General features: G+C 42.5%; 1 long non-coding RNA gene across 6 annotated transcripts in view; it reads right to left on the minus strand.

Annotated features, from left to right (window-relative positions):
• The window catches only part of LOC109369823 (uncharacterized), a 340,039-nt gene that overhangs the window by 12,049 nt on the left and 312,452 nt on the right, over positions 1 to 15,538 (minus strand). For all 6 annotated transcript variants that reach the window (XR_014886106.1, XR_014886107.1, XR_014886109.1 and 3 more), the window contains one exon: positions 14,743 to 14,886. This is a non-coding gene — a long non-coding RNA (uncharacterized LOC109369823). The remainder of the gene's footprint in view (positions 1 to 14,742; positions 14,887 to 15,538) is intronic.

Genomic DNA, 15,538 nt, shown 5'->3' on the forward strand with positions numbered 1-15,538 from the left:
AGTTTCATCTGGCATATTGAGAGACCCATTCCTGCAGTTGCAGGCTGAAGCTGAATATGCAGTTCCTAGAAGCAGTAGTCATGGTTCCTGTGCTATTTTCTTTCACTAACTACTCAAATGTTCAGTGTTAGAAAACCTGGTCTAGGGAAGATTTTTCTGACTAGCAATGAAACAAATGATAGGAACTTTTGTGGTTATGATAATGCTCCCAACTAAGGCAGAAATAGGAAATATATGAACAACAGGAACCATACAAAAAAAGAGTTTGGGTAAAGGTTCACTGCAGTGAGGAAAGGAAAGGGGCTTCCTTTTTATCCATTCTGGTTCTGCTTATCTTTTACTAGAGGTTGTTTTGAGTGATGAGGAAGTAGAACAAGAAATCCATTTGTTTTCCTCATGACACAGCAACATTCATAACCTAATAACTCAGAATAACATCCCTTCTGCCCTAAAGAAGTAATCTGACAAAATTAAAGCAAGACTTTATCCAGAGATTGTCCAAATCGGTAGTAAATTTCCACTCAATTGAAAGGGTTTTGAATAAAGCCTTCATGTGGGAGTCCAGCACACTGAGGCAACATGCAACATCAGAAAATCTTGATGTGAATTCAGGACCAGGGTCTTAATTTTCTTTTTTTTTAATTACTCGATGCTCAGCCAGATGGAGTCCTACATACTTTGGTGGGAATTTACAACATAACAAAATAGGACCAAATAACGTGGCATGTAAGGACACCTGGATCAACCTGTAGGCCCTGAGCCAACAGCCGATATGCACTGAGGAGCCATTTATCACCATACTTTCCCCAAGAACGGCTTCTTTTGCTGTGCTGCTGGCTCCAGCATGTTCAAAATACCTCCACCACCCTCTACAGTATGTTTTGCAACCCTCTGAAACTGCACTTTATTTCAGGGGTGCATGCTTTGTGTCAGTAATTTCTATATACTTGTAGTTGGTTTTATAGCACTTGGTTACAGTAGGTAGTACAATCTGCCAAGAACCAGATATGAATGCATTTCATAACATGCTTTATATAATCCATTATTAGAGAACATTGCTGGATCTGTAATTATGTTTGCAAATGCATTTTATTGAGTTCTACATAAAAGCATGCAGTACTGAAAGCAGCTCTTAGGCTGCAGAAGTATATGTACTTTGCTTCTTTCCATATATTTCTTTTTTTCTGTATATTCAACAGTAACGGAGGGGGAAGTACAAAGGTTAGCCTTGATTTCCTGTCAGACTCCAGCCCCTGACCAAGTGTCCTTGAACCTGAGCACAGACAAGACCCTCCCTGGAATCTCAGCATTATTATCTGCTTTCGTTCTAAATAGCAAAAGTGATTATGTGAACTCCGGCTTGAGATCTATCAAATCTTTAGGTCTTTATTCTGTTCCTGACACCACGTGAGAAGAAAAAATTACATGCAGTACAGGCTTACCTTTACTGCACAGGTAAGCTGGAATCTACTACAGCATGTGCTAAAAGTGTTCCGTGCAGCCTGATTTCGCAGCCTGTCGTTGGCAAGAAATGAGCTGCTTGACACATCCCACACTGACAGTGAGTGACCAGCAGCTCTGGGATGGGAGCTGCCTGCGGCGCTTCTGACCCCACTTGGCTAAGTGCAAGGAAAGGAGCTTAGCCTCTCGCCTACAGATTTCCAAGAAAACCTCTCCTTTACGTTGTTAATTTGCAGGAGTCAGGCAGTTCAGACAGCAGCACCATCTCTTCTCATACTGCCTTTCCAATAAATGTCCTTTCAGTCAGGGTTGATTATTTCATCTGAAGCTTAAGTCCCAGACCATCCAAAGCCCTTACATACATACAGCAACTATACCAATAAGCTAATCTGCTGCAAGACTGCTATCTGTTGTGAACATAAAAACTACTGAACACGTTGAGTTTTTGTGCTTTTTTTAAATCTTGCATGGAAATACAGTATAAATATGGTACAAAGCTGGGAGAAGGTGAATTAATTATAGTTCGAGCCTTTTTCCATTTATGGTGAGCTTTCTCCTTCCTCCCCAGCCCCCAAGGAATTGCACTGTAAAACACTCTCTCTAATAGGTTTTATCTCATTCTGCCTCGCCTCCATTTTCTCCAGCTCCTCTAGCGAATATTTGTCTCTCCTACCTGCTGCCCAGTTAAATCAGCTTCGGAGTCAGTGACATATGCCAGATCGTGGGGGCTGTCACTTTAATTCCCTCTGTACATATTTTTCTCCTCCTAGCAGGGTGCCAGGGGCAGATGTTTAGGGAAGGGACCCCTTTGCTGCCTGGCACACTGATTCCTGACATTAGCTGCTAATTACGGGAGTCGAAATCCTGGTCTTCACTGACAGTTCCCAGAGTTGAGCAGCCGGTTTCTCCCAGGTGCAGTTGAGTGCAGGTGCCAGGCATTAGGAACTGCATCCTACACTCCAGCAGGGTGCTTCAGGAGCACTTCTTGCAGCTCCAACTCACCTCGAGGATCAAGGGAGCAGATGTCTCCTTTCCCTTTCACGCCCTTGCGCTGCCCAAGCATGCACCTAGCTCAGGCTTTGGGACTCAGGATACATCTCAAAGCCCTTTCAAATCAATGGAAATACTCTCATTGACTTCATGTGGCTTTGATGGGAAGCTCAACTTTAAAATCTCACTGGGCCAAAACCACAGCCCCTGCTGGGCTTCTTGGAGGTGTCTGTACTTTTTCTGCCAATCTGACTAAGAGAATGCATTCTTTGCTGGCAACTTCTATGGGGAGCTCTAGGGTTTCTGATGGTTTGCTAAAATCCCCCAGCTACATAAACTTTCCTCTGTTTCTGGCACCTTATGGAGCACCCAAATCTAAGTCTTCCTCAGGGCACAGGAAGTTAAGGTTGAGCCAGGTGCAAGTTTGATAGACCAAAATAACCATGATTTATTAGTGGGCTACAGATTTGGGTTTTAAACTGATGTTTATCAGGAAAACCCTGGAAGGAGCAAAACAGTCAAATCACTGATTAATGCAAGTACAATGGTGGAGGCAGCCAAATTCGAGCTCCTGACTGGTGGGATAGGGTAAAACAGGCTATGGCCTCTTATTGCCCAGCTGTCCCCCTACAGCCAGAGCTGGGGCGACCCTTACACACTGCTGTCCTGAAAAAAAGTAAGATTTTGGTATTCCCTTTGGGAAAGATACAGTTCCTAACACCATGCCTTTCTTTTCCAGCTAGAACTTAACACCATCACTAAACAGACAATGATATAACACACGTTTCTATGTGCAAGTGTCCAGGGAGTGATAAATTGAAGGCCTGGGTTTTAGTTACATTAATAATGCATATAGAAATGCTATTTGAAAATAAGAAAGTGATACATTTTATGCTATGTAGTTGGTGGGGCAGGAATGGAAAGAAGAAATTTAGTTTTACACTTCCTTTGCAACGCTGGGTCAAGGTGACTCCCAACACAAGCTGGAACAACCCCACCGGCAACCTCCTACACACCTACCTCATACAGCTCCAGCTCCTCTCCCCAGCTTAGTCACCTCTCCAAGCTTATTGTAGGGGGAGAGTTTTGAGAGAAAAGGCATTGAATTGCCTGTCCCCTCCCTAGGATGGCCTGAGGCATGACATGGGGACTCTTTCCTCTCTTTTCGTCCTGATCGGGGTGAAGTATTTCAGTGGGAAAACCGTGCCTAAGGATGTAGTTGTAAATCATGGAAAGAAACGGCTGGAGCAAAGCTCTCCATTTGTTACTACTCAAAAGAAAGAGAGCAAACCATTCCTACTGAACTGAACTTCAGTGACCACACAAACTATATAAAGCCATTGTGTGAATGTTCACGTTGCAGCACGAGTTTGCTCAGGCTGTGCTGGTACGAGATGGCAGAAAAGAGGCGTTTGTATCTTCCACGTTCAGGGAGTGCATGTCTCATTCTGCTTTCTGGCTCTGCTTCTTTTAATGAGTTCTCGATTCACCCAGAGAATGAAGATTCCCAGCATGAAGACAACTGGGAAACAAACCCAGAGAACACTGCACTCTGCAAGGACTGCTCACACATGCAGTTGCTTTTACTGGTGGCTGTCGTGACAGACAATTGCAGTGCACTTAGGGCTATTTCTCTGAGATGTGAGTAGGGCATTGCTTAATAAGGCAAAGGGACAAGCTTCCCACTGCCCATTGTGGTGGCAATTAAATAAGCCTCTTAGCCACATGTGACTGTGCCTTAGGAAATTAGTGTGATTCAGAATAATTTGGGTAAAGGAAAATATTCCCTTAAAGGATTCTGCCTGAGTTCTTCTGAGCGTGGAGGGTGGGAGAGGAGTGCTTCCCAGCCCTTGTGCAAAGGTGAACTCTGCCCAGAAAGAAGAAATTCGAGCCCACTGCAGCCACCTAAGGGCATTCCACGAACCAAAATGGAAAACTAATTAAGAGGGTGAATCATTTTCTGAGACTTACTCAGTTTTGCACAGCTTTAGTTTTTGTCTTTTCTGTCAGTGGAGAAGCTCTTGATCCAAACCAGTGTTTATAGCCACGTTTCCATAGAGCTCTGGCGTGCACAGCCAACTTGTGCGAATGACCTGCAAGACCTGTTTACAGACCTCCATTACAGAGCCTCTCATTTTTCTGGATGATTATCGTAGGTGTCAAATAAAGCTAGATTACCTGTTTTATGTCTTAGAATGATAAGCAAGCCAAAGCAAGTCATTTGGCTCATGTCGTTATACAGGTATACCTAGATATATGCACACACATTATTTCAAACACTCAAGGCAATCTTACAGCCTTTCTTGTTGAGATTTCGAAATCTCTTCGTTTTACCAAAGTGTTCCGCTCAGTTGGGTGATGTTGGCATCTCAGCTTCTCTGGTTGACCTGCAGAGATATTTTGCAAGATTTGAAAGAGGAAAGGGTGGCTCAAGCAAGAAGCCCTTCTTCCAAAGGAGTGATGTGGTCTTCCCCACTGGAAGGGATGTCTCACTCATGACAGAATTTGGTGCCTGCAATGGTTACAGGAGGTGAAGCGTGTGCTGACAAAGCTCGTTGCTGGGAAGCTTATAAATGATTCCTGGCACTACAGTTGGCAGTGGCCAGTGTTACCAGTCCTACCATTGCGTAACACTTGCACTTTACCACAATCACCAAAACAATCAAATGAGAAGAGCATGCTAACACTTGTTGGAGAATAAACTCAGCAGTCACTCTAACATCACACACTTTTTCAGCCGGCAGCTCCACCTCCTTCTCCTCCTCTGGCTGGGATGAGTGGGTTCCACCGCTGGTACCTGGAGCCCCACCTTCCTGGGTGCGGTGAGCATGGAGCCCTGCTTCCCCTGGGCAGAGATGTGTTAAGGCTTCGGGATGCGCTGACTCAGTGATGCAGAGCTGATTGCAAGTAGTAGTTTCAGCCAGCCAGCCAGCTCCAGCTCGCGTATAATATGCGTTTACCAACAAACAGACACAACCACAAGCTTCTTTTATAAATGATTCCGGAGCCTGGACAGCAGAGAGCTGGTTAGGGCTAAAGACTTGCAAAGTGCAAATGAGGGTACGTGGGAGGCCTGCGCAACGATGGCCTTTGCGCTCCCACAGCTTGGGTCAGCTAAATTCACAGTGAAGCCCCATTCCTCACCATAATCGAGAGATGCTTGGAGGCTGCTCTAATTAAAGCAGATTGCCACAGCCCCGGAGAAGCTGTTACAGGAAATGGAGTTCAGTTGGACCTAGGAAAGTTCTAGGAAAACCCCCCTTCTCTTCCACCTATATATTCTAATATATTAATTCACGCCCTTGAAGGATCCACTTCTCAAAGGGACACCCGAAAAGTCAATAGAGCCAAGTCCTTGCAGGATGAGCTGCAGATTGCAGGATCTTTTACAAGAAGCTCAAGAACTCACTTGAGAGCAGCACACTCTCTTTCACAGAAAAGATGTTCTAGCTGACATGCTGCTCCTCTCAAAGGATGAGGCAATATCCCTGAGAAGAGAGGGTGTCTCTTGCATAGACAAGCTATTCAGAGATTTCTGGGCTTGGTCCAAAATCAATTGAAGTACATGGCAAGACTTTCCACTGATTCCAAAGAGGTTTGAATCAAACCCAAACGTCAAAGCCAACACCATAAACTCTGCCTGGAAGCCAATACGCAGCCAAGCGCCGATTCCTCAGCATCGGTGTCATGTGCTTACAGCACGATACCCTGCTTACTCAGCAGGCAGCTCGCATTCGGCACCAGCTCCTTGTTTCCCCGTGGGTTCAGCTTCCTTTGCTGCATTGCAGTTCTCAAACCCAGGTGACAAAATGTGGTCACAGCACTGAGCTCTATAGCCATGAGGAAAGGTCACAGCACTCGCTGCCGTGCAGAAGCAGGGTGAAAAAAAGGGCAAAAATCAACAAAACAACAAAGTTCCCATACACAAGGAATGGGGTCTCCGAGCTCTCAGCCAATTATGTTAAACAGTGGAAAAATCTTTATTCTCCCACAACCAAATGGAACAAAATGATGACACAATGGCCTCAGTGCTTTAATCAGCAGGACAAGTCAAGCCTTTTATTCCTTTGTATATTCCAGTCAATGGAAAGTTATTGCTTAATTAACCCCCTTGAATGAATACCTGATAATTAATAAACCCATATACTGTACCCCAAGGCTTTGAGTTTAAGAAATCTCTTCTGTTCAAGTATGAAAAAAGAAAACATGCTGAACTAATGGGAAATAATTCTGGTAGAAGGCAAACCAATTAGGATTAGTGAATTCCATTTCATTTAAAGTTCCAAGATAGAGAAGTAATTTATCTAGTAAATTAATAGTGTTAGTGACTTTCCTAATATATTAGCAAGTCTTTCGTATCATATTAGTGAAAACCAAGCTGGCTAGTACAATAAAAGAGTTATTATAAAGGTATGAAGGTTACTAATGTGATAAGATTTTTTGCATCCAATTAGTATTAAAAGAATGCTGCTCCAAAGTGGACTTTTGTATTTATTTATATGATTACACAGCCCGCTACAGAGGCCACAACTTTTATCTCAGCAAATTACTAATTCCCCTCCCAAATTTGGAGCTACTGTATGTTATGTTCCCATGCAAAACTGCATGTGTGCTTGTATCTGTAGATCTGCATGCATAAATGACCCAAATTATTTGGCCTGGCTGCATTGTGTTTAGCACAACCCTACGGTGGTTTTGCATTCTCCTAACCTTGGATCAGCTAGAGACTGGCCTAATCAGATACAGCAGCCTAAAGGCAAAACAATTAAACTGAAATTATCATATGGAATCAAGCCAATGCTCCATCTTGTCTGGTATCCTGTCTCCATCAGTTGCTATATCCTCCCACCTTCTCTGGAACAAGGTGAAAAATACCTGCTGCACTGAGTTGATGGAATAACCTACTCACACAATCATTCTGCAGGACTGAGCCACATTCTAGCTTCCTGAATAAAACTGTCCGTGTTAAAACCTGAGCTAACAACTTTACTATTATAATCCAAACCCATGTAACTACACATGCTGACACACACACACACACACACACACAAAAAGGAAAAGACAAGAACTAAAAAGTGTTTTTACTACATTTATTCACCCACTGTTGCACAAATGGGCAAATTTTTGTACCTACCTATATTTCAGGTCACTAATTCTAACCAATAGTTTATACACATGCCTTTGCTGTGTGTTTATGTACAGATGTACAGTCCTTGGACAGAAGGCTTTTGGATTGTCATAAAACTCCTTCTTACTGGGTCAGCAGTAAAACTATACAGAATCAGGAACCTGCACAAGGGTGCTTACAGCTCAATTGTATTAGCAATTATAAATTGTGCTATTTTTCATCTTTAAAGTTCCTGCAAGAGTAGTTTTCCTAGGTAGATCAAATTAGTAAAGTAGAAACAGATGCAGTCTGTTGTCCATGGCTCAGGTAGAGGTATGGGTGATAAAGACTGATCATGGCCAATGGAAGCTAATGAGAAAAGATATATTCCTGCACATTCCACCAAAATCAGAACTGTGACTGATTCGATTCATTTCACATCCTTAAATCACTAGAAATAGTTCTAGTCTGGTTTTCAGACTTGGGTCCTGCTATTTCACCCCACTGAAAAACACAGCATCTCACACACCAACTGGAACTTTGCCTAACTTGGCAACATTTGCTCCTCCATACGCCCAAGCCAGAGAGAATACAGAGCAATCAGAGTCTGCACAGGGAAAAGTTGAGCTGTATGTCAGAGTTTATACTGACACATGAGTGGAAGGAGCTGAAAAGATTAGAATGAATTCCACCAGAGAAGACAACACAGCATTTCTTTTTTTAAGCCCCCTCCCATAAATTCAGACCCATACATTTTCCTACGCGTTCAATGGGAATTGCTGGTAGAATGCAACATGAGACTTCTAAGGACATTAAAAACTGCATGGTTTTCTGCAGCAGTCACCGTGAGCCATCACTGAGACAGCTGCCACAGACAAATTCAGTACAGAACCTTTACCTCCTCGAGTGTAGGACAAGTAACTATGCAAGCATAGGAACAGGTATATTTAACTTCATGACTCATTTATTGTCCTTGTGGGGGTGGGAAAGGATCCCGCATCATTAAACCATACTCTAAGCACATAAGCAGCCAAACTTTTTTTGTGTGCCTCTTTTTGAAATGTCAGATTAGGATCACATCTGGATAGAGACCATAGCAAAAAGAGGAGTTATTTAAATTATTTCAAAGGTGGAGTCAAAAAAGAGTAACCGGGAACCACATAGGAGATGGAAGAGTGAGTAGCTCAGAGAAAAAAAACAGGAATCCAGAAGGCAATTCTGGATTCCTAATGAGGAGAAGTCATAACACAGGGATAAGGCTGGGTCTGAGGCTTGGACAATGGTAACTGGTGGTGAAGATTTAAACAGTTGGTGAAGGAGCCTGAGGTCAACCATGGCTCCAGTGGAGCTGCTGAAAGAGCAACTGGAGATGGGGAAAGATAACTAGAGAATGAAGAGTTATGGATGCTTTAGGAGGAAAAAAAATGACTGACTGTCAAACCAGCACATAAAATAAGACAGCTGAAGAGCGAGGTCATCGGAACAAGCAGCATGGCTGTGGGGGTTGGGGAAAGCAAGAACACTCATAGGAAATCAGATGATGATTTGATAAGGGAAATTCAGATTCAGAGGTCAAAGAGGAAGAAGTTGGTGAAAAATAGGTCAAGGGAGCAGCCTCCCTTCATTATTTTGCTCTTCAAACCTTTAATTTAAGAGTTGCTAATGACAGACAGTGCTCAAAATGACATTTGTATTACCCTTCAACCCTGATGTAAAAATAGGCATAATCCTGTTTTTGCAATGATTAATGCAGTGTGAAAAAGATAATTAAACAAGGCCTGGTGTACTTTTGCTTTCTATGCCTCACTGCTACCTTCAGTGGCTCCTGCTCAATCTCCTTGAAAATCTATTAGACTGGTGCCACCATTTTATCACTTTTCCTGCATTATGCTAAACTTGTCCTCCCTGGGTTTTAGACCAGCAGCAATTCCTCCGAGGAACAGAGCAAGGATGAGAACTGTCTCCTACCCATGTGATTACATGACCTTGATGTAAATTCCAGCACATAAAGTTTTTACAGGTAACGCTTACTCTTAATTACCCACTTTGCGCAGTAATAGCAACTTCTACCCCTTCACCTGGTTAGAAAAACCCTTGGCAGCCACTGAAGGTGGTTCCACTGAAGGTGATGCACTTCATCAGCTCACAGTTACCATCATATTTCTGAGAAATAAGCACAGGAGGTGATGGGGAGACAAAGGTGATCTGGACACATTAATACTCCGCAGGAGATATTTGCATAGTTGTTAAAAATAAAGTTTTTGAAGTTCTGCTTTGGAATTTTATCTCTATTTTTATTTTTATTTTCCAAAAGAAAAAAGCTTACAAAAACTGAAAAAGGCACCAAATGCCTGAAAAGAGATATTTTTTTTTTCCTGAGGACCCATAAATTTGGTGGATTTGATCCTAAATGAGTTGTAGACAAACGTCAGCTTACTCTTGATATCATCAGAAATGGATTTTCTTCCTTTGTGCTGCCCCATACATAATCAAATGCATATTCAAAACACATAATGCTCTGCTATTTTAAAATTATTGCTTGATCCTATGGCTGTGGAAAAGCAGTGGAGTCAGCCAGTGTCTCTTTGGGGTGAATCAGCAGCAGAGGCAGGACTGGAACTAAAGACATTACAATACCTCCCTCTCTTCTTCCAGTTCCCAAAGCAATAAAACCCTTCTATGCTAAATTAGACTATTGATCAGCGGCTACCATTCCTAATGGACATCCTGTCTCTCATGTCTGGGATTAGGATGTTCTTTCTGCTGCTGGATAATCTTAGTACTGCACAGTTGCTCTTTCTCTGCTAATTACTGACTGTAAGAAGAAAGATCTCCTGGTTGTTTTCTGTAAAATATCATCAAACAGGATCGCATGAGAGGAAATAGCAACATCAATTTGCAATCTACTGCTATCTGATCAAGTTTGAGCTAACTACCAGGTATGTAATTTTTTTCTATGAAGTGACGTTACATCATTAAACCACCATCTGCAACATGTTATAAGACATGTTGATAATTCAAGCTATCGTGTCATAATATTCATTAGGGAAAAAAAAAATAATCTTTCTTCCTGCTCTGGTGACGGTCAAAGGGTAAGCATGAGCAGAAAGTCAGACCTACCAAGTTTGTGAAAAAGTACCACAGCCTGAACATCTTGCACCAAATACAGTCTAGGTGGCCAAGCTTCAGTAGGGGCTGCCCCAGCATGACTGAATTTAAGCACTCTGCTTACATGAGAAAAAGGGCAAGATGTTCTTTTCCCTGTGACTTGACACCCACACATGTTCTCACACAATGAGATGAGCCCGAGTCACACACTCAGCAAATCCTGCATTTCGGCCCAATACAAGCATGCAGCAAGTGACAATGTGACTAAAGAGTCTACAGAGTAATTTCCCCACTTCTTGGTCCTTTCTCAGGGCTGCCAGGCAAAGATGACAGGAATAATAGCAGAGAGCTTCAGTACTTCCCTACCCCTTCCAGACAGCATCATCTTAAGGCAGTTCTTAGAGATCCTTTATCATTTTGGTCAAGGAACAGTATCACAAATTAATTTTTTTTAAGCTCAGCTGTGATCCATACATTGTTATGATGAGACCGAGGGCAACTGTAATCCAGCCCACTGAAATGTCCCAATTTTGCACACAACCTTTGTTTAGGGGTGCACCTATTCTATTTTCACCCAGCTTTTTCCTAGACTGAAAACACCCATTAGCAAGTCAGCATCCCATGCTACATCCCAGCAGCCAATTTGTGTGCTCCCAGTTAGCACAGAGAGAAAAACATCTTTCTGCCACATGTACCCTAAACTGCATCTTGCTAAAAGTCAAGAACCGGTGGTGAATTAATAGCCCTGCCATACAGATGCAACAGCAGACTTATTTGAGAGTGCTGCTAGTATCTTCTACCTTCTGAGGTCCACAGCCAGTGTCTAAATGGATGTCAAGGGAGGGCCTTCTATTCTTTAAGTGTAAGCTGTTTTCTATTGTATCATGGTTTGGAACTCAATACGCAAGATGTACTATGGCATTGTGAGATAGTGACAGCTGCTGAGGAAATGCTGTGTTATAAACACGCAATGATGCAGTGAACTGGCAAATCCATATGGCTGGAAAAATGAGGAGGAGGAAGAAGAAAAAAGTATTTCAGATTTTTTCTGAACAAAGTAGGCATTTGGTAGTTTGCTTCAGTTTACATGGCAGCTTTTTTGAAAAAAAAACAAAAAAAGGATTATTCATGCACACACACACACTGAGGTATATATATTTATATAAATGTGCACTTCGGCTATTGCTGTTATCCTAGAGATGATCTGCATGTGGCTGGAGAAGCAGAGGTGATACTGTCCTACAGCACCATACCTCTGTGTCTTACTTGGTTGAGCTCTTTGGCTGAGCAAGTAGTATCTTGGCTTGTCAGAGTACCACCTCCTCCAAGCATCCCCCTGAAACCCATGTGCCTCCCCCTCCCTCTTCTGTGCAGACAGATGATTTCCACACGTATATACACCAGGGAAAGATCAATCCCTCACTTTTGCAGTATCGTAAGTTATGGAGGATTCTCTGCATGCTAGAATAAATGAGCGTGGATAGGGTGGACGTAGGACATCACTGAGGGAGACCCCGAAACCACATGGAAATGTTTATACAGCTTAAGCGTGCCCTCATAATTGATGGATCTCAGCAAGCATACTTGTCCATTATGCTTAAAAATGCTGATAAATCCAAGTCCACAACACCTGCTTCTTAGGAAAGCGACTATTGTGTGTTATGGCTTTTCAAAAAACTGAATGAGGAAATGGAAGCTCACACCCATATCAGTCCACGTTTCCAAACCTGGCTGCCACAGCTTGCTTCCCACTTCTGAACATGAGATCCTAACAAAAGTGGCAGTCTCATAAGTTCTGTATATTAACAGCAACCATCCAGCTCCTTCTCAGTCCAGTTATTTTTGCTTGGATCCTGAACACAAGATTAAAAATCCCAATTTTATCATGCAGGTTTGAACTCGCAGCCCAAAGAGCAGATAGAAACAGGAGCTGAAGCTCGTGAGTCTGCTCTTTTGTATGGCACTTTTCCATCCAACTTTAATCAACGTTGTCTGAGAACTGAGGGCTCAACGAGAATTGCAGTCCAGCACTGGTGACATTTGCCTATGCTCCATAATCATCCTCAGATTTTTAAGGAGAATTTTCTCCCCAGTGATTTTTTCCCTTGTCATTTAGTGCCACTATTTCAGATTTCTCCTTGCCGACCTGCTGGAGTGTAATCAGTGCATCTATATAGAGTATGAGAATATATTTGGAAAGCTTATTTCCAAGGGCCATTGGTGATGACTAACATTTTTACACTGCACAAAAGAAGAGAAAATAAATTTAGGAGTAGCAAATAGAGCCACTGTGTTATTTCCTTCCCTGTAAATAAATAACTGTAGCACTTATATTCCAATTGAGGAGCTGGGTACCAAGCATCTTTGTGGGGAAGGCACTATTCAAACAGTCATAAACGTTCGCCCAAGACATTGACAATGAAGGCTTAAGACAGCACAAATTATAGGGAACATGAAAGAAGCCCTGCTTCCCTTGAAGACACCACCTGTTTAAGCACCTGGGAAAAATTATTCATAGCACTTCACCACTACACAGACAATAAAGATCCTATGGAAATGTCTTTGTTTAAAATCAACACTTATGGCTCAGATTTCACAGAAGTGTATGTAAATCCTAACTGATGCAACAAATGCAAAATGACGTCTTTAAAAACATGGGCCCTGCACGCCAGGCTTAAGAGCAAGCCAAACCATTTCAGCTTTAGATTCTCCTATTTTAGGACCAGAGACCTGACACCACAATTATCCCTTTTCTTTTCTTTTTTTTTTTTCCTTCATTTTCATTCTGGGTTGCTTCACCTCAGTAAATATTTATATAAACTTTTTTTCCCCACTGTATAAGAACTGTCCTCCCCAGCCAAATAGCTATTAACCAGAAAATGGGAGCAAACCCCACCGGCATTCACCCAATGCAGCTGCTCAGTTCCATGCCCTTGCTCAAGTCATAGGAGACCAGACCCTTTAAAAGCCAGCAAACCCTCTATATTGGGGCCCTGCCATTTTGTGCATAATGGTGGATAATGCCTGTATGCAGCAGAGGAAGGGGGATGGGTGCAGAGCTCAACCACACATGAACCCAGGTGATGTGTGTCCCTACGCCCTGCTGCCTGTACTTAGCAAGCACATTTAAGACTTCATTTCCCCATGCTATGCCTATCTTCCTTATCTGCAGAAGGCGAGCTGAAGTATTGCACATCACGCTGGATCATAAGTATAATCTAAGAGCCTTATGATGCTTCCACAGAAGTTTAAAATATTGTGTTTAAGAATTACTGCTAACTTGATTTTGAACTATAAATTTTACCATTACCTTACACTGCTTTGATTTGTTTCAGTCTTGTTTAAAGACATTCTGAAACCAATTAATGGACTTCCTCCAGATATCTCATATTGACTCTTTCACTACTGGTGTTTTTTGTGAATAAATATTTCACCAAGGAGGAGAAAGCTTTCAGGTACGTTTGGTAAAGTCATCACGTGGCAGATATGTCAAATTATCCATATGAGCTTGGAAGGTGTCTCACTGCACAGGGCTGCACAGTCCTTAGGTGTAAATGACTCACGTGTTACTAAATGCCAAGAAGGATGCAGTCATAGAATCATAGAAACATTAAGGTTGAAGAAGACCTCTGAGATCATCTAGTGCAACCATCCACCTACCACCAATAATGCCCACTAAACCATGTCTCTAAGTATCACATTTCCTTGGTTCTTGAACACCTCCAAGGTCGGTGACTCCACCTGGGCAGCCCATTCCAGCACCCAACTGTTCTGGCTTTGAGCCAGATTTTTTTCCCTTATACATAAGGAACAACGCTGTGGGGTCAATTGTGAGTAAAGATTCTTGTCTCCTTCCCAGCCATCGCCGTAGGAACTCATCCTTTACCATATAGCACAGGATTGTACTAAGGTGGAGTTGACACTTTTCAAAACACTTATTTCAGTCACAAAGGAAACCTGATAACTTTTATTTGCTTTCTAATCTCAGGAAAATACCAGGAACTGTCCTCTCTCCACCCCCCACTTCCTTTAGAGAAACCCCAACAGTTTTCACAGAAATAGGAAATGACTGTTACCTTTAGGCTTGTGGGTTTTTAGGTTATAGGCTTCTTTGTTTTCTGTTTAAAAACTTGACACTTCCATTTCTTTCTGTTTGCCTCCATCTTCCAGTTTTCTTTGAACTCCCTCTTTTCTTTTGGGTGCGCTTCTCACTCAGCATGCTTCAGTTATCGTGCAAGAGATGCCAACAGTCAAGACGTTGAAAGAGTCAAAAGAAGGAGTACAGTCACATTTTAGTATTTTTATTACCGGAGAAATTCTCTACTGTGATCCCTCTTGAACACTGCTTCCCCATAAGGAGGAAAGCTGGTGAGGGGCAAGGAGAATCCCTTGTCCTGGCCAGAGCAAAACTCCGGCCTCTGAGGGCAGGGTGAGTGGGACTGTGGGAGGTTGGGAATCTGTCCATGCCAAACAGGAGACAGTATGGAAGTATGACAGAAGAAGCTGCAAGTTTTTAAATAATTTTTCATCATTTTTTTGCCTATGTAAAAATCAGTCCTTAGAATACAACCAAAGAAATCAACGCAGCGGTTTAATATTCCTTACAGTGCCTGTGTGGGCGATTTTCATACTCCCTGGTTGGGGATGCAATTTGCCCCAGCAACTGTTGTGGCTGCTTATTTTTCCAAGTGAATGAAAACACAGCTACAAGTAGAAGTTACGGCAACCACTGCCGCCTCATTTACCTCTGCAGTCAGGTTTCTACTGGTACAAGTGCTCAGTTATACACAGGAAATGCAATTGCAGGTGCAAAACTTGAAGCTCATGTTTACACCCACCAGCGGGAAGCTCACCTTCTTAAATGTATCTGTT

The sequence above is a fragment of the Meleagris gallopavo genome, chromosome 13, assembly GCF_905368555.1.
Source record: "Meleagris gallopavo chromosome 13, MGAL_WU_HG_1.1, whole genome shotgun sequence".
NCBI lineage: Eukaryota > Metazoa > Chordata > Aves > Galliformes > Phasianidae > Meleagris > Meleagris gallopavo.